This window comes from Caretta caretta, chromosome 4 (assembly GCF_965140235.1).
Source record: "Caretta caretta isolate rCarCar2 chromosome 4, rCarCar1.hap1, whole genome shotgun sequence".
In the NCBI taxonomy this organism is placed as follows: Eukaryota; Metazoa; Chordata; order Testudines; family Cheloniidae; genus Caretta; species Caretta caretta.
This window is the reverse complement of record NC_134209.1, coordinates 32829283-32852852: the sequence shown is the minus strand read 5'-3', so window position 1 is coordinate 32852852 and position 23570 is coordinate 32829283. Positions and strand designations below refer to the sequence as shown.

General features: G+C 39.1%; 1 protein-coding gene across 6 annotated transcripts in view; it reads right to left on the bottom strand.

Moving 5' to 3' along the window:
• CCSER1 (coiled-coil serine rich protein 1) overlaps window positions 1-23570 on the bottom strand; it is a 1092378-nt gene that overhangs the window by 73426 nt on the left and 995382 nt on the right. The gene's annotated exons all lie outside the window — the stretch shown is intronic.

Sequence of the window (23570 nt, the reverse complement as noted above, 5' to 3'; positions counted from 1 at the left end):
AGAGATTTTTCTGATATTGCCTTATTGAGTGACACCTTTAAAAAGCAACAAAGACAGACACTTGGCAAAAACAGCATGCCAAGAAGGACTCAAAATCATTTTTACACACACACACAAAAATCCATGAAACCCAGATGTCAAGAAGTAGCATCATAGAAGAAGGCAATAACCTCAAGAAAGTAGAACAGTTAATTTACCTTGGCAGCATCATGCTAGCCAACAGAGACCTCAAGTTTAGTGAACATGGAGGATGCTTTCCCTATCCTTGATCTCCTTTACTTAACAGTGTATGGAAATCAAAGATCTTCAGCATAAAACAAAACTGAGAATTTTGAATTCAAACTCAACTCAGATTTCCACTCAAATCTCAGTGCTAAGATATGGCTGTGAGAATTGGTGATCTATTACAATGTTAGTTGGAAAAATAGATGCCTTTGAAAATAAGTGTCTATGAAAAAATCTGATCATTGGATGGAGAGAATTTATTACCAAGGAAGAGATCTGAGAAATCATCAACGAGCAGCTCATCTCCACTAGAATCAGAAGGATGCATTAGACATATTTGGGGGACATAATCTGGATGCCAACATATAGACTCCCACATGGGGCTGTCAAGTGGAAACCAACTGCTGGGAGGAAATGAGGTCACCCAAGAGAAATCTTCAAAAGAACCCTTAGCAGGGAAGGCAGAACAGTTGATTTCTACCATGAAACAGATAGAAGCAGCTGCTAATGACAGAGAAGGATGGAAGAGAATGGTTTCCCCTCTGCACACCGACATTGGTGTGAAAGGATCTAATCATAATACAATAATAATTCAATGTGATGTCAGCAATAGCCAACACATCATTCCAGTGCTTTGCAGAATGAAGATGGTACAAAGGGAAACTGACCACATAACATGAGGCTAATCTCTTTCCCTTGTTTATATGCTTTGCCTGCAAAGAGTTTGAGGGGGGAAAACAAACTAGAATTAGATTTTATTGCATCTAACTGGAAAGCAAAATTTACTAAGATCCACTTTTAAGAACAGACTAACTAAAGCACTTGAAAATATACTCTAAGGACTCATCCTGCTTTGGCAAGTGAATGACCCCTAAGACCCAACAAGTCTTTCCCATCTTTATTTTTTCACTGCAAAACTGGTTCCCTCTGAAGCATGTTACACAACAAAGGACAGCTTAGGGACACCAATTAAAATGCTAATCACTTTTCTTCTCACAGTTCTTTCATTTGTAAAGCACAAGAGCAGGCTAAATTTTTTTTTGGCAGAATGGCTTTCTATCGGAAAATGCAGATTGATCAAAACTGAACTGTTTCACAAAAATGTCTAGATTTAAATGCAATTTTCTGTGTGAAAGTGTCTAACTTATTTATTTAGGCTTCCTTGGTTTGATAAGGTCATTTCAGTGATATGAAATAATCTTTTCATTTCTACTTTTTAAATTTTGATTTACTTTTATTTTTACTTTTATATTTAAAATAATGTAAATATTAAAGTTATAATACAATTGATATTGTCAAAAATGAAACATTTGATTTTTTTCATCATTTCTATTCCTTGAAAAATTTCAAAAGGTGATCTTTTGTTCCATTTTACAATGAAAAGAAATGTCAAAATTCTGGAATGTCCCAGGGAACAGATATTCAGTCTTCCAGCCAGCTCTACATAAAGCACTTCTGCTGACCAGCACAGAGGCATATGACGTGTACATGAACTGGTAGTGAAGGGATGCAAGAAAAATACAAAGAGCACAAAACTGGGGGAAAAGGAAGGAGAAGAAAGACAGAAAATGGAAGTTAAACATAGATAACAAAAAGAAAAGGAGTACTTGTGGCACCTTAGAGACTAACCAATTTATTTCAGCATGAGCTTTCGTGAGCTACAGCTCACTTCATCAGATGTATACCGTGGAAACTGCAGCAGACTTTATATACACACAAAGAGAAAAGGAGTACTTGTGGCACCTTAGAGACTAACCAATTTATTTGAGCATGAGCTTTCGTGAGCTCACGAAAGCTCATGCTCAAATAAATTGGTTAGTCTCTAAGGTGCCACAAGTACTCCTTTTCTTTTTGCGAATACAGACTAACACGGCTGTTCCTCTGAAACCTGTCTATATACACACAGAAAAGCTCATGCTCAAATAAATTGGTTAGTCTCTAAGGTGCCACAAGTACTCCTTTTCTTTTTGCGAATACAGACTAACACGGCTGTTCCTCTGAAACCTGTCATAGATAACAAAGAAGTACATACAGAAAATAAGCAAGGGGAAGGGAAGAAAAGTCAAAAAGGATAGGAGAGAAAGAGAAATATAGAGCAAACAGTGATGCTCATAGCAACACCAATGTAATTTTTCCACTTAGTGATGCTGAAAATAGCAGCTAACTAACTTTACCATGGGTCTGCAAACACGTACTACTTTCCATTAATAAGTACTTGCAGGGTTAGGCCTTAAAATGTTTAGTTACTCTGCAAGTGTCATAGTCTAACCTTGATCTGTGTGCAAAACAGCCACTGATGATAACAGGGGGTCCATTATACCTTGGGGTGGTGGGCAAGGAATAGTGTATAATGCAACCTTTTTGGAACTCCAACCCCTACATCTATACCACAAGAGCAGGGTGGGAATTAACTGCTACTGTGCTGTAGGAAAAATTACAAGAACAAATAATTATTTTATGTTTATGTATTTAACATTACATTTATCTTTTTAAATTCTTTCTCCCTATCTGCAAAAGTAAAATTTGACACATGCCTTTCCTTTTATTTTTGGTCTCGGAACTCCCATGTGTACAAGTGTACTGATTTTTTTAAATTAAATAAAAGATGAAGGTGACCTAATTTTAAGTTATCCTGCATATCCCTTGAAGCAAAAGACATTTAACAATTTGGATCCAACATTGTGCCAACTGCCTAGTTTCTGAAAACAGAAATTACCTTCCAATAACATACTTTGATATTAAGCAACCTTTGTTATGGGCTAGATTTTTCCTTGGGCTGCACACACACATGCATAAGGTTAGAAGGAGAAATGACACACAAATACACCATGTCTCTGTGTGGGCTACCCTCACTTTGGGCCCAGGCATGTAGAAGTAAGACACATCGTGCACCCACAAACTGCCAACACAGTTTAGCTTGCACAGGGTGGGAAGAGGTTTGCAGATACGGCTAGTATAGACCAGCCATAAATTACTGCCCTTTGAGGCAAGGGGAAAGCAGGGAAAGAAGGGAAAGAATATCTTTCCTAGGATTGCTCCGGAGGCAATAGAGGGATGCACTGTCCCTTAGTAAACTGTATCCTTCTGGAACAATCTAGCTCTATGATTTTGTAAAATATTGATGTCTGTGCCATGACATTTTGACCAACATAATATCCCCGAATGAGCCTATGAGTGAATGGAATGAGTCTACAAATGAAATCCTGGCCCCATTGAAGTCAATGGCAGAACTCCCATTGTGACCCAATGAGTCTGAGTGGCTTCTCAGTCACAACATGACAAAGGAACTATTGGCTTCACAGCAAAATGAATTGTGAAATTCTGCTAATGAAAATACACAGTGGTAAACAAAGTAAGTACAAATGAATGTTTTCTACCTCATTTGGCACTTTTCTCACAGTGGCCCGTTAGCTAACAACAAAAAAGCACTTAAGCTTCTTGCTCAGTTTGCACATAAATGTTCCATCATTTCATTTTATCACTGGTTACAGTTACATTAAAAAAAATTAACCTCTTCAGTATTTATAAAAACACCTCCCATTTACTCCTGAACATGCTTCTTGAAACAATGAAATTCTTCTGCTTAAAAATATCTTAAGCTTCGGTGAAAATAAAATTGTATTAATGGTTGGGATTTTTTTCCCCAGAGACAAACAGCTTGTACATAGATTTCTCATCACTCCTCATCTGAGCAAGCCTCGAGAGAAATATCATTTTTCCAGATTATCACCCTGTTAGCACAGGGAAGGGAAAAATAACGTATCATGAATGATAAAATATAATTAAAGCTTGCACAGAAGAAGCTGTAAAAAAAAAATCATCAATCACAAGGAGAAAGGGAGAACAAAGAAGAGGTAAGTAAACTTATCTATAGATGTCCTGATCAGTTCTGCCCATAAAACTACCAACAGTCCAGAGCATATATAAATTCAATGCAAATACAAAATATGAAATATGAATGCAACTGGGTCATACACCATGGCTTCTGTGGATGGTATTTGCATGAAACCTAGAAAGAATCAATATGTATGAGTTCCTCAAAAGTGATCATGGCATTGAAACAGGAGTGAAAAGGAGGATATCGAAGCTTCCCTTGAGCAGGTGGAAATCCTCTTTAGCATAAAAAAGGTCTGTGTCACCATTCACTAGGAATATGGATCATATTCTGAGCACACTTCTCAACATAGGTCATATCAGTCCACTAGTATTTAAGCAGAACTCCTCATTGCTTTCTATGGGGAGTTCTGCTTCAATATTTAATGGTCTGCTATGACCTCATGTAAGGTAAGTCAAGAGTATAGCAGTATTTTGAATTGAGGTGTTGGGCACTGCTGCAGAACTACAAGCCGGTTAGCAGTATTGCTGTTTAAGCATCTCATGGTACAAGTGAAGCAAAAAAAAAAAAATATCTCTACAAATCAACTCACATGTGGGTTCCATGTACATGTATGCATCAGTGTCTCAAAACTGATTATGGCACTGAAATGGAATTGAAAAGGAGGAGATATATATAATCTAGCTGCATTTTACCCGAGTGCAGGTAATTCTTAAGATGTTTGAAATTACAATAGAGGAATTAGAAGGCACATATATATTCATGCATACACATGTGTAGGTCCATACATATTCCCACCTTCCTTTCTTCCAAGAAAGGGGAGAAAGGATAATCTAGCATAACATTTTCTTTTGAACAAGCTATGAGAAATATGGCACACAGTTTTGGGGATAACAAATAACTGAGATAAGCAAAAGAAACATGAAGGTTCAGGAAAATAAAACATTCTCAAATAAGTGAAGATATTTTTCCAAGAGGATATGTTTTAAATATTTCTTTTGAAACAACTATATCACAAAACCTGTCAAAACCTTGTCATACTTCACTTTGATTTAATTTTTTCCACTTAGTTAAACTCATGTTAGTAAATCTTAACTTCCTCAGTGCTGTATTGTAATTTCAAACACATTAAGAATTCAACTGTGTACTCAGGTAAACTTAGCTAATAAACAGCATGGAAAATGTAGGAAACTGTATATTGTATTTATCTTCAGAATTAGCATTAGTTCCCTGTGAAATCTTTAGCCATGAGGGTCTCCCACCAGAGTCAATGCCCTCCTTTCAAACTTATGAGTAATAATAAAAAAAACAGCTTTAAAATTCAGAACATTTACCACTAAACATTGTTCAAGTAGCAGAAAACTTTCAGGTGCTTCTGTCATTCATTTCAAAAAGTTTGCTCTGTGGGTGTGTGGAGAGTACCAACTGGAATTTTCAAGTCATATGTGTAGAGACAATATGGTCTAGTGCTCTAAACATGGGAGTGAGGGCCAGAAACGCCTCAATTTTTTTTTTTTCTGGCTCTGTCACTTCACTTACTGGGGACTGATGCTGCTGTGGTAGTATAAACAAGGCCTTAATCACTATTTGGCCTGAAACAAGTTTCTCCCTCTGTAAAATAAGGACAATAAATATTCATCTACCAAAAGAAGGTGCTGTGATAAATTCATGTCTGTATGGACATGTGAAGCTCTATAATTATCTACCTAGTGCCCAAATTGTGCTAAATGCCATACTGAACAACCCCAAAACACCTAGGACTGTACCTGCCTTGGGGTGTTTGCAGTGTAAGGCCATGATCCCGCAATGAGCCTGTGCACCAACTATGAGCACCGCTGACTTAAATACCTGCACAACCACCTACCCAGAGTTCATTGCAGCATCAAGGCCTAGCTTTACATATACAAGTAAAGAATTGGGGTGGGATGCGGGGGGAGTTGGAAATGGGAAGAGAGTACATATAACATAATCCAGTTATCTGATTTTGTAATGTACAAATCTTGATTATAATTTACTTTTCCTTTTTTAAAAACGTTTAACTGCTAGATATTGAAGGTAGATAGATTGAACAGCAATAAGACAGTGAATGGAGGAGTAGTCATGTGTTAAAACAACTAATCAGAACATAATAATGTTGCTGAGACAGCAAGATCATGTGGAAGTCTGAGGGTTTAGATCATCCTTCCCACAGGAATACAGCATATTAGTCAGAAACTGACGCATCTCATAAAATCGTGAACAACCCACAGCCCCACCCCATGAATGTTCTGTAGGCATAAAATAGTAAAATATATAACAAAACACGATGATCTGAGAGACCATGCTCTGAATGCAAATAGATTAACCACTTCAAGAAACTGATCTGGGAGTAAACCAATTCATGATTTGGAAGTTTTTTTCTAAATACATCGAACCAGAACTTGAACATTTTAGAGAACTGGGTAAAACAAAGTAAAAATCAGTTTTTAAAAACCCAACCAGAGTTGGGTCTTTTTACTTGGCTTGGCAAGTAATTTAAAAAGGGCAGTGGAGAGTCTAAGGGCACTGTCAATGGCTCCATGGTGAGACCCTTGTAGTGATCCAGGAGTTCACATTTGTTACTGGGTTGGTGAAAATGAATTATAGAACATACCACCAGTTTGAGGTGTCTGCTCTGTTTTCAACAGTCTGGCCTGAGGTAGGCACTCGTGCTCATGAGCCACTCCAGTCAGAGTGACATCATAAAAATCCATGTGCTGGGAAATTAGCATTTAATACATAGGAATCCAAGCCCTGTGTAAATATCTTAGTCTTTTCTCATTTCTGATGTATAGTATTTTTGTACTTGTTCTGTATGTTGTACCTATACTTGGTCTGGTTTGGTATAAGAGGACTGAAAAAGCTTAGTAAATAATAAATTTTAAAGTGGGCTTTATTGTATACGGAGGCTACTTTTATAATGAAGCATAGCAGGGTAATAATAACAGAGGCCCTGATTCAACAACATACTTTAAGTTAGGCTATGCCTAACTTTAAGCACATGAGTAGTCCTGCTTGGAGTACTCTCTCATTGTGAATACCCCTTCTTCTCCTTCTTATCCCATCTGCTGGGGTCAGGGCAGGTCACTGTGCAAGAACCAGCCACCTTTATCTGTCCGAGGCAGCACTAAGGTCCACCTGCTTACTAAATTCTTTGATGAGGTCAATCCATTGCTTCCTTAGCTTTCTTTGGGACTGCTTTCTGAACACCCTCTCCTGTCATACTATCTTCACCCTTCATTCATCCTCTGCATGCAGCCAAACCAGCGAAGTTGTGCTTCCTGGATTTTGTCAGCCACTTCATAGACTTTGACTCCCATCTTTCCCTTTGAAATCTGTCTCTTCATGTAACTACTCTTATGATGCAAAGACATCTCATCTAAAACACCTGTATGCATTGAACCTCCTATCTCTTTATTGCCCATACTTCTGCACCATACAGCATTACAGTGTGTGCCACTGTTTTATACAGTTGGGCTTTTAGTTTCACTGGCATACACTTGTCATACACAACCCATTCCCACTGGGAATACTAATGTACTTAACATTAGGTATGTGCTGAATTGCAACCAGAATTTGTATTGTAGATACTTAAATATGGGTGTTTATTTAACACTTGGTACGTAATAGAGTTGCTATACCTTGGGCCTGCAGTACAATTGTAACAGTATTTTAATTAACTGTATTCAATGCATTCCGCTATTCCCTTTAGAAGTAGTACTTGATCATGTTATCTGTGCATTTACACTCTCTCATCACAGTAATATCCATCCTGATTTGTAACATCTTGTTTCAGTAAAACTGCTGTCAACCCTTGAGAAAACCAATTCCCATTCTTTCACCAAGCTCAATACATGTTACGTTTCAAGTATTTTAGTCAAAGACAGAAGACTACTGTTTAATATTTCAAGATGACTATAATTCCATCTGTTCCAAAATGGAGCACCAGTACATTAAAAAAATAAAAATAAAATATAAAATTCAACACAAGTGAATCCATTTCAGGAATGGAGTCTCATGGAAGCTCAAAAATCTATTCTGTCTTCTTCCAAGAGAAACAAACAGGTCAGGAAGAAATCATAATACACTGCTCTTTCTACATGACTTTCTTCTGATGATTCCAACCCTCTGTACTAGATTCTTATCCCCTTCACAGTAATATACAAGTGCCTCTCATATAATAAGGCATTTATCTTCATGACACACTTTTGACTTAGAGAAGTATTATCGTAATGTTGCAGGTTGAGAACCGAGACACAGAAAGATTAACAGGCTGATTCAAAGTCCATTCAAGTCAATGGGAGACTTTCCAATTTATGGAAGCAAAAACCAAGGCACAAAAAAATAATATAATTTGCCCAAGATATACCCAACAGTTTGGATTCTGGAAACGATTGTTAGATAACACTTTGTACAGATGCCACTTACAAAGATGACACCCCCACAGTAGAGTTTGCAGCTCCTGCCTCCCCTTCACTTAATCAGAAATGACCATGAGATGGCATGCAGGAATGAGAAACTTCCTTTTTGTTTCTGTTTGCATTAAAAAAATCTGTCTTCTCATTGCATACACAATTCTTTTCAGAATTTGAGAAAAAAATGTCAGTGGGAGATAATCTCAGAACGGTTTGCTGTCTAAATATCTAACAAACAATAATGGTTTGATCTTATATAGCAGCTTTCATCTGAGGGTCTTCAACTGCTTTACAAAGGTACTGGATGTAAATTTTTTAAACAGAATTTCTATCCAGCTAACAGACTAATCCCACCAACTTTTAATTAGAACATGAGTTTCAACCATGCAGTTTAACAGCATTATTTTTTTCCTGAATAATTCTAGGAACCAAACCTTTCTTTTATTGATGTGCTTGCACAGGTTTGTAATTGGGTCATAACTAATAAGTTGAGGAAAACACCAGCTTAAGATCATTTTTACGTAATGCCAGGGGTAGAAAGCATCTGTACTAGCAGCGCTAGGCAGAATAGGAACTTTTTACATGTTCTTTTTCGTAATTGCAACATACATGTGGAATATAAATAAAATATAGACAAAGTCATTGTCAACTTAATTTCATTTTGGAACAGCACAATGAATAAAATTCTGTTGGGTTTTGGCTTAAGCCTACCGGCATACAGCACTCAATAACAATACCAACTTCTATGGGAAGTCATAAAAGGAGATATTATAAAAGAAGGACTGTGCTATATTTTAAGCAGATCTTAAAACTTCACAACACGAACTGCAGGCTCTGTAGAAAGTTAACCTGTTTGGGTAGCCACCAAAAGATGTTCAAATCAGTTGTGATACATTACATCTGGTTTTATTAGAAAAGAATATTGGTGAGCCAAGACATGCATGAAGTCTCAACTTCTCTCTAGAAGTGGCACCAACCCCTAGAGACCGGAGAAAAGTTTTTTTCTTTTTTTATTAGAGGCAGCATGGGAGAAGCTTCCTTTGCCACTGTTCATGCTATACTTAGTCTCTGGACAGAGTACTTCTCTCTCCAGTGCTGTCAGTCTGGCATCTCTTACCAGCAGTAATTCACTTAAACATTTTTTTAAATGAAAAAGGCACGAGCTAACTGTAAGTATTACAAGTCATTAGTAATATACATCACACACATTGATGGGAGTGAATACATGAGGTGAAGGACGAAGAGTCAAAGAGAATGCCAGCCTGTTTAACATACTTTAAAAGAACTTCATCTGTTTCCATCAATCTGTTCTACATTGCAGGGCATCAAGAGTTATACTGAACCCTAAATAAAATAAAATGGGTTAAAGAGTTTGTTTATTTATTTAAACGAACAACAAGATCACCTAAGGGGCTGGTCAGGCTGGGCTTTTGCTGGCTTTATTACACAACAGATGGAGTGGCAAATGTGCAACATATGGAGAAAGTGATCTTAAATGCCAGTTTGTTAAACAGATTGTCTTCATCACCTGACCACTGCTAGAAAGGCAATTGAAAACCACAGGCATCTAGCTTCTCCATAATGAATATTAAAAATACAAATATGGAGTCATTTCTCACCCTTCAAATGGATGTCAAAAGCTACTGTCCATCACAAACGCACACAAACACCAGTAAACAAATTAAGATGGTGGTATATTGTCAAAGAGCCAAGCCCTGACACATGAACACCCACCGGGGAAAAATGGCACCCCTCCATCAGCTCTCTCCATTCCCCCCAGCACCTCCCCTCTGCCGACAGGCCCCACTGATCAACACCTCCCTTTACCTCCCTGCGCCTACTGCCCGCTGCAAACAGCTGTTTCGCGGCATGCAGGAGGTTGGGAGGGAGGAATGAGGACATGGCACGCTCGGGGGAGGGGGCGGGGAGGGGGCATAACTGGGCAGGAAGAAGCTGGGCAGGGCCTGGGGGAAGGGATGGAGTGGGAGCAGGGCCTGGGGCAGAGCCAGGGTCAAGCACCCCCTGGCACTTTGGAAAGTTGGAGCCTGGGCCCTGACATTTTTACTTTGTTTTTACTTGCGCAAACTCCCATTGGAGCCAATGAGAAATTGCCCAATTAAAGACAGGACAGAATAAATAGTGAGAGACGACCTCAGAATTCCTTCCCCAAAGTGCCCTATAATAAAAAAAAATTGATTTTCAAAAATGTGCAGTCAGCTTTGTGTACATAAATTCTTGTGCCACACTGAGCCTGCCTCTCAGGTTGTAAGTATCTTAGGCAGGAAGTCTGTCTTCCCCTATGCGTTTGTAAATTGCTTACTATGTAATGATCCTGACTGGGGGTTCTGTGCACTATTGGAACGCTGCTGCTGCTGCTGCCTCTGCTAACGTAGTAACTTGTGAGCACGATTACTGAAAACAGCTCAAGCGATATGATGAAATACACACACATTAAGTGGGAAAAGGAAAGGGTGCAATCAACTGGCAATGCTTAGAAGATTGCTGGGGCCGGAGAGAAGATGTATTGCCTCCGTGGGAACTCTAAGAGGCTCTGTGTCTCCTGAACTCCAGGGAGCGCAAGGGCGAGGATAAGCTAATGTACCACCCTTTCAAGAGCGAACAGATTCCATTTCCTTCTGTGTTGCTACTCGGTGTGAAGGGAGGGCAGGCCATAGCTAGAATATCAACTGCAACAGGGTAATGAATGATGGGGTTAGGGAAAAGTAATTAATGCAGTATTAGTATTCTCAGTGCTAATGACAGATCGTTTAGCTGCCGCTGCCTAACAATCTGCACTGTGCAATCTAACATGGGAAGAGACTCAGCTTTATTTGGGCCTATAGTAATTCTCTCTTTGATGCATGTTTCTCAGTAATGTTAACAGGATTTATACATTTGAATCAAGAGATTAACAGATCTCTAATCCTTAATGATTTTCAAAGGTTAGCAAGGCTGCAATAATTTGCAAAGCAGTATACACAGAGCTCACTGTCAGTTGGTTCTCAGTTGAGTACAGCACCGGCTTAAGTGTCAGTTAGATGTATTTTACTGCACACAGGGAGGGTGATTGTACAGTTTCTTTTGTAGCATCATTAAACATTGAATGCAGCTAATTAGCAGAACTACAACCACTAGAACCTTGCTGTCTTATCATTTACTTCAGCATGTCCGGTTAGGGTGACAGAGTTACAGTCCATGCCACCGAATGCTTCAGTTAATTCAGCCAGTATGCATTCTCTCCATTCATGCTCCCAAATTACACTATTACTTTGTTCCATTCATACCACCCTCACGCTGCTTCCTGGGGTATGTACTTGAAATGGACAAACAAGATTTGAAGACAGAAGAACCAATCTGAAATGAAATCCATTTCCCTCAATGAAACTTGAATCTCTCTTCTTCATGATTAACAACAAAAGCATTTTAAAATAAACAGCATTTCTTAGTCCTTCTAAGGCACCTTATCTTTTAAAATGCTCTATAAGCAACTTTCCCTTTTGAAGTGCTATATGACATGCTATATACCCCACCAAACAAAGGTGAGTTATGTATTATCATCTGATTTTTACAAAGGGGGAAATAGCCAAAGAGAGACGAAGTTACTTGCTGAAGGCCATGGAGTGAGTCAATGGCTAAACAGGAATTAGAACTAAGGCTGATTGAATTTGTTCTACAAAACTTTTTTCTGGTGGCAAATTGGGTCTTTGACAAAATGAAACATTTTGTGGAAAGTTCTGCTTTTCTTGAGTATTTTCAGTTTTTCCACTGGAAAACTGCAAACCAAAAATTTTTGGCCAAAACCTACATTTTAGGGGCATTTTAGGGTTTGTTTTTGTTTTTTGACAAAAAGACAAAAATTTCCACAGAAACTCACAGATGAACTGGGTGCTATGTTTGTACAACTTATGAATATTGATTGATACTGTGAAGAAATTGTATTAGGAAAAAACTGCTGTATTTTGAGAGTTTGTGGATCCCCGGTTGCTGAGAGGCCTTTTAGCAGATACACACCAGACAAGGCCTACAGGACAGAGGTGGGCAAACTATGGCCCGCGGGACCGTCCTGCCCGGCCCCTGAGCTCCTGGCCTGGGAGGCTGTCCCCTCTTCCCCACTGCTGTGCAGCACAATACTCTGGGCAGTGGGGCTGCAGAGCCCGGCCTGACCCGGTGCTCTGTGCTGCGCGGTGTGGCTGCCTGTCCTGGTGCAGCCACGCTGTCAGCCACTGGTACTCCAGGCAGCTCGGTAAGGGGGCAGAGAGCGGGGGGGGGGGGTTGGACAGAGGGCAGGGGAGTTTGGGGGGGTGGTCAGGGGCGTGGATGGGGGTGGGGCAGTCAGAGGGAATGGGGGTTATGTGGGGGCAGGGGTCCCGGGGGGGGGGGAGTCAGGAAGGAGAGGAAGGGTTGGATGGGGTGGCGGGGGCCGGTCGGGGACAGGGAGCAGGGGGGTGGATGGGGCAGAGGTCCTGGGGGGGGCAGTCAGGAAGGAGGGGGGGGTTGAATGGGATGGTGGGGGCAGTTAGGGGCGAGGGGTCTGGGTGCCGTCAGGGAGAAGGCGTGGTTGGATGCGGCAGGATTCCCGGGGGGGGCAGTAAGGAAGGAGGGGAGGGAGGTGGATGTAGTGATAATCCGGATGGCCCAGGTTTTTTTCTCCTTCTGATAATAGCCCACCTTAATGAATTGGTCTTGTTACAGTTGGTATGGCAACACCCATTTTTTCATGTTCTCTGTGTATATATATCTTCCTACTGTATTTTCCACTGCGTGCATCCAATGAAGTGGGTTTTAGCCCATAAAAGCTTATGCCCAAATAAATTTGTTAATCTTTAAGGTGCCACAAAGTACTCCTCGTTTTTTTTTTGTTTTTTTTTTTGCTGATACAGACTAACACAGCTACCACTCTGAAACCTGAGGTATGTTGGTCCTGGAGCCTAAGGCAGGTGGGATGAGGAGTCCCATTTCTGAGAAGGGGTAAGTGACTGAAAGTCATTGCACAGCAAATGTGACAGGATTTCCAAAGTAGGAACCAGTGCTGCAGCTGGTAAGTCAGGCTCTAGAAGCTTAACACACCCCCAGGAATCCAAAGCACTGAGAATTGGATTCACTTCACAGCAATTCTCCAGAAGGGAGGACTCACTAGGACCTGTGACACTCCACCAACCAATTTGTGACTCGTTAGGACAGACTTTTAAGTATAGCCCTCAAACCTCAGTACCACACTAAGACCTGAAATAGCAGAGACACATCTCTCCAAATACGGTGTGATGCTCTGGTTTCATTCCTCTCCATGCATTTCTGTATTACCATCTCACAAGATCTGGGGCTTCCTCTGCTTTCCCCCAGAAGCACACAATGCATTCAGGAGCATTGCTGGTAAAAGGAAATCTCAGCAGGTGAGAGAACTGACATCAGGCCTAGCAGAAAGACTGCCAGCCATGCTGTACATAATATGGGAACATGTTGTAAACTGTTCAAGTTCATAGAGTAGGAAGGAATTTGAGAGGCTATTTGTGATCAAAGGGAAGGATTTGGAGAGAGAAGGAATAATTTTTTTGGGATGGGAACAAAAGGAAGAAAATGACCCCAAACTGTTCAGATAAATTTGGATAAGTCTAAACTTTGGAGACTTATCCAAATTATACTTAGCACCTTTTGAGATCTGTAAGGTTTCTACCAGCTGTAAACAATATAAGGTTTCTACCAGCTGTAAACATTATTTTTGCTCACTAGATTCTAATAACCTTACTTACTTTGAATTGTAATTTACTCCTCAATTAATCCCATTGACTTCAATGGGACCACTGTGGAGTAAGGCACTATTCAAGCGAGTAAGGGGATTTCAAACCTGGCCTTTACGGTATATTCTTATTTTGTGAAGGACTTGTTCATTGTTTTGGATTCTCATGTAAAGTTCACAAAAGATATCTGCCTCCGATAGGCAATTCAGAATTAGTCCTGGAGCTCAGGATTCACATGAAGGGTTAACAAAGAGAGATACAGAAGAAAACCAAAGACTGTCAAGACCATAACTTCTTGTAAGGTTCATTTAGCACCTTCTTTATTAATTGGAATTATGCTGGTCTTGGTAGTGCTGTTCTACACAATAGCATGTGTACTTTAATTTAATTTAATTTAGAGTGTATGTGTGTGTAATCATATTTATGGGATACATTAATTGCACCCATGGTAGAAACCCATGGTAGAAACCCATGGTAGATTTTAAGGATGGACCTAAATTTTCATTCTGTTGAAGTCAAATGGTAAAGTTCACATTGATTTCAGTGGAAACAGAAGTAGGCCATGCAGAGCAATGTTGAAAATCCCAACCTAATTATCTGTAAAGAGTCTACGAAAAAAGCAATAGCAGCAAAAACTTTTCTTCTCTCCCAATTTTTTAGAATCTACCCTCACTCACCTGGGAACTTAATTTGGTAGCAATCAGTTCTTTGAATACACTATCTCAGGAAAAGCTGACATCAAAATTGCAACCAGAAGTTGTTAATCTTTAAAATTTGCCCTTCAGTGCTGCTTAAACTACTTTAATCATTGCTAACCAAAAATGCTTAATATCACAGGAACTTTAAACACTCAAACTAAACCTACCTACCACTGTAACAAGATGAAAAATCTCTTGATTTCCTATTTAGTTTTGTCTCACGAGATTGTTCAGCTTTGAGGACTGATCAGATGAACAGATCAACCAAGCATTTTACCTACTATCATAAGAGATGTTGGTCAGAGTAAATAATAGATTTGTCACAGAAAACTGAAAAAAGGTACTTACAAAATAATGTTCAATGCTACATTGGGTCCAGTGAAATAAATAGCATTTCTGAAGCTAATGATACAAAACAGCATGTTTCAAAATTAGTATCATGACCGTAACATTGTTCCTATGGGCAATATGGATTACTGAGTCAGAGTAATAGCTTCACTCCAAGCTAAAGCTATGACAGTGGCAGGTCAAGGTAGCCTCACATATTGATAGAGCGTGCTAGTTAATGAACTGGTACGGCTAAGGCCATTAGAAAACTTTCTTTTTGGCCCTCAAATCAATCTTTTGCTGTATTTTACTGTTATTAAGCAAGTAAAGGTTTAAATTGAATTAGTAAGGCCTCTTCTATTGAATCGGCAGCAAATTAAACATTAAAAAAATTCTGTATTCTTGTGTGATCCTTTTTAGTAGGAAAAAAGTAGGGTGGGCAGATGGCACTGGGAAACTGGTATATTTACTAAGGGCCATATCTTGACACCCTGACTAATCATAGAGTAAGGTTCTATATTATCTGTGTAGGAATCTGGTCCTAAAGTAGCTTACAACAAACCTGAATGAAGAGTTTGTATATTAAGAATACATACTTGGAAAGCATAGATTCAATCCTAAACCCTTTACCCAGTTTTTAGTTATTCCTTACAAAAACTCAACTCTCTTTGGATGTGTAAAAGCGGACTAGGCACATCAGGATTTAGCTATATGAATTTCATCTCCAGTATCAAAGAATGCATCTATGGGAATTAAGAGAATTCAAGAAATGTTGAAGATGTACAAAGCAACAACATAATTACTTGCTCTGTGTGTATTCTGGACATGTTCAGACATGCTGTACTCCCCTCTAAAATGTCAATATGTACCACACATTACTATATCCAGATATCAGAGAAAATGCTGCATATTCTTACAATACGTAGTAACTGTGGTTTCACAGTGTCCATCTAGACATGGAAAATAGATTGTTTCTGGCAATGTGTGTCACATCAACAGGGCCCTACTCACTCAACCCTCTCCACCATATCTGTTTCTGAAAGGGTTTAACCGCTAGCAGTGTAGAGGAGACCAATCTGTTCTCAACACTGTTACAGAAAGTACCACAGATACCAAGTTCCCTCTCATACTTTTACTAACAGTGCTGAAAAAAACGTTTGTTCCATCCACACTAGATGCTAAACTACCTTCATAAACACAGGCACTTGTGGCTGTCAACCATTCACAGTGAAGGATCATTGTCCTGATATAAATGGAGCCTCAGTTAACCAGGGTGATAAACTGCTGATAAATGATGGTCAATGGGCATGAATGATGGAAAAGAGTGTTAAACAAAATGGAAGCTGAATTACCATATTAATGATAGCACCATTCAACTTTCTTTTTATTCTTGTGTATACTCAAAAGTTGTACCGCTTTAACTATACTGATACATGGTACAAAATCTGTCCAAATTTCCCTGTATTTATCACTTCATAACTTTCTCTTTATTTACTTACTATGTCTAAATATTTCCTTTCCTTTCATCTACCTCTTCATGAATATAGAATGACAGTAGGTTTACTATTTATAGTTATAAAAATAGTGACTTCCAGCCACTACAATGTGGCAATTGATGCCCCCAACAACTTGCATATTCAAAGAAATGGGAAAAGCGGAATATAATAGGATAGCATGTTTGATGCATAAAGTCACTTTGCTCAACAATACAATTTTTAAAATGCATATTCAAGTGTCCTGATGAACAGTTCATATATATCTAGGTAATAATGAGCTCTCAAAATTATCAGGACAGATTGTACAATCATTAATTGGTGAGCATATAACAGGCGTTCATCTCTCACTTTGGAAGACTCTGGAAGAGGGGTGACTCAGCATACCGATACATTCATTAGACAACCAGCAGACAAATACTTTTAAAACAAGCAGTAAAAAGGAACTGTGATATTGAATGGCTTGACTGATAATGGGATATAAATCCAGAGTGTGAATTTGAATCCATCTTAAGTTGTTCGTAACAAAGCTAAAAGTGGGATTTTCAAAAGTGCTTAAGTAACATAAGAACGCAGCCCTAAGTGCTCAAGCTTACATCCACTGAAGTTAAGGGTAATTTTACGATTGATTTCAGTGGGAGCAGAATCAGGCCCTAAAAATTATCGTCAGTGTTTGTGACATGAGTCAAACATTCTCAAGACACAAGATCAAGCATTGAATTGACAGATAAACTGAACCACTCTCTGTCGTGATTCTCCTATAATACACTGGTAGAATAGCACAGGGAAGTTTGCACTGTCACTGCTTGAGCTACCCCTGTTCTGTATGTAAAGAGGGCTTCAATCTCCATCGCTATCCGTCCAGATCCTTTCACCAGCACTAACTTCACACACCAAAATTATCTGTAAAAATGGAATTCAAATACATCCTATGGCAGGAGTAGCCTAAAAATTGTAACAGCATTCAGGAGAAAAACTCGTCTACCCTAAAATGTGCTGACTTTGTGGGGAAAATATTTGAATCCAAACCTTCAGTTCATTTACAAGAAGTGACTCTTTTCAGAAATTCTGGCATATAAAGAAAAAAATCTGTTTTGAGACAAGTTTTGAGTACATTGCTATTTTCTCCCTCGACCCGAGCTAAATTTTATTCTTCACAAACACTGGCACTTCTGAAAGGATCTGCTTTTTTTCCCCTTGAGTAACTCCAATTTTAAAAGATTTGTCTGACAAGTCCGAGTAGTTGGGAGGCAGTGGAGGTTTCTGTTTAAATTCCCACAGTTTTTAGGCTTCTAGAGAGTCCAAATGCCTGCTGTGCATTTATACTCTGCTGAAACAAGATTAATAAGCAAAAAAGCCAGTGGGAAAGATGTTTAGATAGTTTCTACTAGGGTATGAGTATTATTCTCTAAAATTTTAACTCTTGAAAGTAATTTCTCCAGGTTAACATTGGGAATTGAGATCATGTTATAAACCCATGTTAAGTAATACAATGTTCAACACATTTTAGCACTCAATGTAGACATGTACTATCATGTTTCAAAGTGTACCAGCTGGTTTGGTTAACCCTACAGACCACTCCTTCTGATTCAATGCATCCTGGAATTATTCACAACCAACCGACACAAGGTGAAACATGACCGTATCTCTCTACTTTGTATCCTTGTCAATGTTAATTTAGCAAACATTTGTTTAGTAAACACCATTTCAGTTTCCCAATGCAGACAAGTCCTTATAGTGGAAAAAGGTTAATAGTAGCTTGCCCTACTGATAAGTAATAGAGCTTTGTTATTCCATATATTTATAATTTTTAATTGTTTGAAAGTGTGTGTGAACAGAGAGGTGGCAAAAAGTGTTTACAAGTCACATGCTTTTTTTAGATTTGTCCAGAGTACAGGGGAAGGTGAAAAATTCCAGAAAGATCTAACCAGACGAGGGCTCAATTTGGCCACTTTTACACTCACACTATTATTGTCATGACTGGGACGTGGGCAGGCCGACCTAATGCTTAGAGCAGGAGTCAGACCAGGTCAGATGCCGGGAGGCGAGAGTCTGACGTAGGCCAGAGGGCAGACTGAGAGGCAGGCAGCGTCAGGTTACCAGGAGATTGGGATTGGGCACTAGGCTACAGCCAACCATTGAAGAGTGAAGTTGAGGATGAAAGAGGGTTGAAAGCCAGAATCTAGGGTCTATCATAGGAGCAGAAGACAGCATGCAATCTGTGTTGGTGCTCAGACAGCTCCTTACCATGGTTTCCTAGTTTATATACTGGTATTGGCCAACCAGTGGGCTGTGAGGGGCCACGACTCAAGCCCCAGGAGGCAGTACTTCTGCCAAGCCTAGCTTTGCAGGGTCCTTCTGGGGATGCCCAGTTTAAGCCCCTAGTGGTGATGCAGAGGTATCAGGAGCCCAGAATCTCCATACGTCCAGGTTCTAGCCCTGCACGTTCTTACAATTATTTTGTAGTATTTTCTACTATTTCAGTAGTTGCATTGAAATCAAATCATCTTGAATAATGGTAGTAGAAATAGACCCCTACATGATTAATAAAATTGATCAAACTCCCACCTTATGTGCTATTGCTGCTGTGCAGGTTTGTGTACAGCAGTGCACTCATGACCTTTGAGAGAGTTGTCAAGAATACATTGAAACTCTGCTCATAAAATACGTTTGAACTTCCACCATCACATTGGTTCTTAACAAGATCTGATCACGTTTTGCAGATTGTTTTTAAAGGTCTTGCTATGTTGTCATAATTTCTGAAATTTTGGGGAGGGCTTAAATAATAGGGTATGTGGTTACTTAAATTTGTATCCATATTTTATTTCTTTCAGTTATTTATTTTTTACCTGTATGTAGCTAAGGAAAGGCCAAGCATGAAATTGGAGCTGCAGAGCAAGTCAGAATTTATTGATATGAAACTGCTCTGAGAGCTCAATAGGTGTGCAGCAAAGCAAGAAGGGTAAACGGGCTGAATAATTCATTGAACCTTTAAACACCAACAAATAACACTTAGAGTGAGCAATGCCTGTTTTGCAACAGTAGGTGTGTGCTGCACACACAAAAGAAAACAGATGTTCCAAGAATCATGTTATGAGAACATTACAATAAACAGAGCTTGGTTTTTTTTCATTAGTAATTCTCAGGGAAAACAAAATAAGAAAGTTATTTACAGAGCGCTCCATTGCAGAAATGGGTATTTTGTTTTATTTAGTATAGAGTCTCAAAAGCTGCATCTACTGCAGTAAGTATAAAGGGAAAGGAAAAACAGATGACAATATAATGTGATAAAGAGAGAAGCCGCTGTTATCAAATAGCTGCAATATTGGAATAAAAATAGTCATATTAATACTTAAAAAAACTTAAGTGTAAATTATACAAACACCTGAACTATAAATATTATAGCATATGCAGGCCACTATATTTGAATTTGAGCTTCTATTCAAACCCCATTTTTCCAGTTGCTAACTCTCTCAAACAAATTCCTCAGCAAAACCAGTTCCATTGTTTTTGAGCTGTTGAAGATTTAAAGGTACACATTTCACTCATTTGCTCCAATAACAAATTGCGTGTTCCAATAACTTGAGGTTTCACACTTGGCTTCTTTTGTAGATCTTACTAAGAACCAAAGACTTAATTTAAAGCCAAATTAGATGAATAAATATTTGAGGCTCAGAATTTGACTACATGCAAAATCTTTCTATCCATTTTTAGCCTACATTAAAACCAGCAGCAGAGAGTGCTGGCAATACTGAGGCCTTGATTCAGGAAAGCACTTAAACACTTTCTTAAGTCCATCTCTATTCAGGACAGCATGTGCTTGACTTTAGAATTCGGCATGTGCTTAAGCATTCTCCTGAATTGGCATGCTATCCTGAATCAGGGTCACAGTAAACTTTCAGATTAGCCATACCCTCTTACCTTATCATACTTTCAAGATTCAGTTTGGGATGCCCTTAAACTAAAGCTCATATTAGGGACACCCTTAAGCTCTGTTTAGGGGATGACCTCAAACTACAAATGTAAATATTCCATAAACCAAGATGTCAGGGACAGGAGCCACCTATGCAGGAGTCCATATGTAAGGGGAAACCAGGAATGTTCTAAATAGTGTCGCATCATAATGTGGAGAACTTGTGCTACAGAGTTCCTCACACAAGCACACACCCTCAATATTTATTCATATTTTCCAAGAACCACTCACCTGGCACTCAGGATAATCAGACCAAATAAGTGGACCATACTCTAGTTCTGTGCGAATTAGTAGGAAACAAACTTCCCTCACAGGTTGCAAAACTGCTCCACACCCTCTACTGCTGCTTCAGAAGTGTAGCACAAAACAGGCTGGCTTTGGAAGATTGAGGTGAGATGAGACATAACGAGTGGGACCATACAGAGACAGATGGATTGGCCTTGTTCCCCTCCATCCCCATCAGCAGATACTCTGATACACACCAGCAGTGCAGATACCCTCTGTAGCAGGGGTCCCCAATGCCGGGGCAGTTGTGTGCGCCCGCAGGACACCGCGCCTCTGAAATGCCGCCGAGAAGCGTTGCCGTTTCTTGGCGGCATTTCGGCGACGGGGTGTCTGGCGCCCGCCACAGTCTTCTGGGAATAGGAATATGATCTTCCCACATTAAGGTTGGGGACCACTGCTCTGTAGGGTCCAGGGAACTCCTAATCTATACCAGAGTAGAACTGCACCAGTTCAGCTGGGTAGTGTCCCTCTGCAGCTGCAGGGTTTATTCCTCATTGATGGATAACTGAGAGGATATATTTCATTGCTAGGTATGTCTTGAGATATTGATTTACATAAAATAACCGAAATAGAATTGTTAAAGGAAAATAACCACTGACCAATTTTTACCCAACTACATTTTGTGGCGTGATCGTTATACACAGTATTACTAGTCATTAGTTAAAACTAAATACTCAGGGAGCATTAAAGCTGACAAGCTCACACATAAATGAAAGCAGTGGATTGAAACAGTTGGTGAAATTTGTTAACGAACAATTTATAGGAGAGTGCATACTCCGTTGACAGCGAATTCATTTTTGGACTGATATATGAATGTTGCCGTTTGAAAATGTGTGCATTTATTAATGTGTTATTTTTCTGCAAGATCCAGAAGCCAGAATGTTTATCACAATCTTAAAATGCCTGTATGCGTCCACTCTCTGCCTGCTTATTCTGAATCTCTTTGATTTCACCTTGTGTTAACTTAACCGTACCCTTGCCCTAACCTTCTGTTATATCCTCGGTCATCTGTGGTCTCATCTGAAAAATCATTAGTGGAATCTTCTATTTCTAACATCACTTTACCTCTTGAATGTTCTTTTCTTTCCCTGGTAACATTATCAGCCTCTGGAGACCCTATGACTCCTGCTCTTCCTGCTGCTTCATTTCAACTGTAGTTTATTTCAATAATTATTCAGACCCCTAGCCTTTCCACTCTTTTTTCATCTGCCTCCTCTTCTAATGGACCATTTCCTCATTTACTACTCTTTTTGATTCTTCAAGGAAATGTGACAGGCTATTTGCTATAGTTAACATCAAGTAGGATAAAGGAAGATTAATCTTCTTGAATTGTGCACAAAACAGTACCACAGGTCACATTTAGGGCATTGAGAGTTCTGTGAACAGAGTTGTACATGTTCTTGGTTGAGATTTAAAAGACCAGATTGAGCCTAAGAAGCCATTTTCTCACCTCCAGCCGTTTTGTGAACTCCAAGACATAAGTAGTTATTGATTGTTATTATCATCCACAGAAAAACTTGGGGAGTATGTAGAAGTATTATTGCTGGGTACTTCCTTTGATTTTACCAGCAATAAAATACTTAACAATGCTGATATTTTAAATGTCACCAGGTTTCACATCCCAGATCTGAATGAAGCAGTTAGAACCTCTCTTAGAGCTCTTATTTCAAGCCTTTTGCAGAATCAGAAAGACATTACTTCATCAGCTTATACATATAGAAGGTCATCTTTCCAACCATTATGTCTAAAAACTTTTTTTTTTAATTAAAGCTTTGGCTCAGAAGAAGCTGCTGGGGACGCCAGCAGAGTGAGTCTCATGTGGAAGATAGGGTGCAGTGACTCATAAGTTTTAAACAAATCACTTCACTCAGATATCTGGAATTATATTAGCTGAACTTTTGTCACATACACCAAGAAAATATTCAACAGCTCTTCATATTAAGTTCCAGTGTCTATATAAATATATAAATTTCAATATAAAATTTGTTTTGTTTGTTTGTTTAGGCATCCTACTGAACTGTTTCTGAACTTGTAATGTTTCTTTTAGCACATGTATTGCCTTCTGATTACATGGAAGATCTCATAAATTAAGTACAAACAATATCTTACAGCTGCCTAGAAACCCTTATTGAGATTACTGCATGTCTTATTGCAGCACTTTCCCCCCATATGACACAAGTCACTCCTTTGGTGATTTATTCACTTTAAAGACCTTCACTGCCCTCTGCTCTTTTGTTCTAGCTCGGCTGACATTATCACTCAGAAGTTCAAGAGGCAGCTAGCTTGCTAGTTTAAAACTTTGAGAGAGGAAAACAAGGATACAATGAATTTTCTTCCCTCTTTTTGCTAATAATATATATATGCCTTGTATAATAGCAATGACTTCCATTGCTTTATAGTTTGTACAATATATATATATATATATATATACACACACACCCCTGAAGGGATACTTCAACCACACTTTTGAATTTAATTAACTGCAGCAATTATTTATTATTTTGCTATGCTACAAAGGAAGTGAAATGTGTACTATAAGTGGAAGCAATATAAAATAATCGTTTTA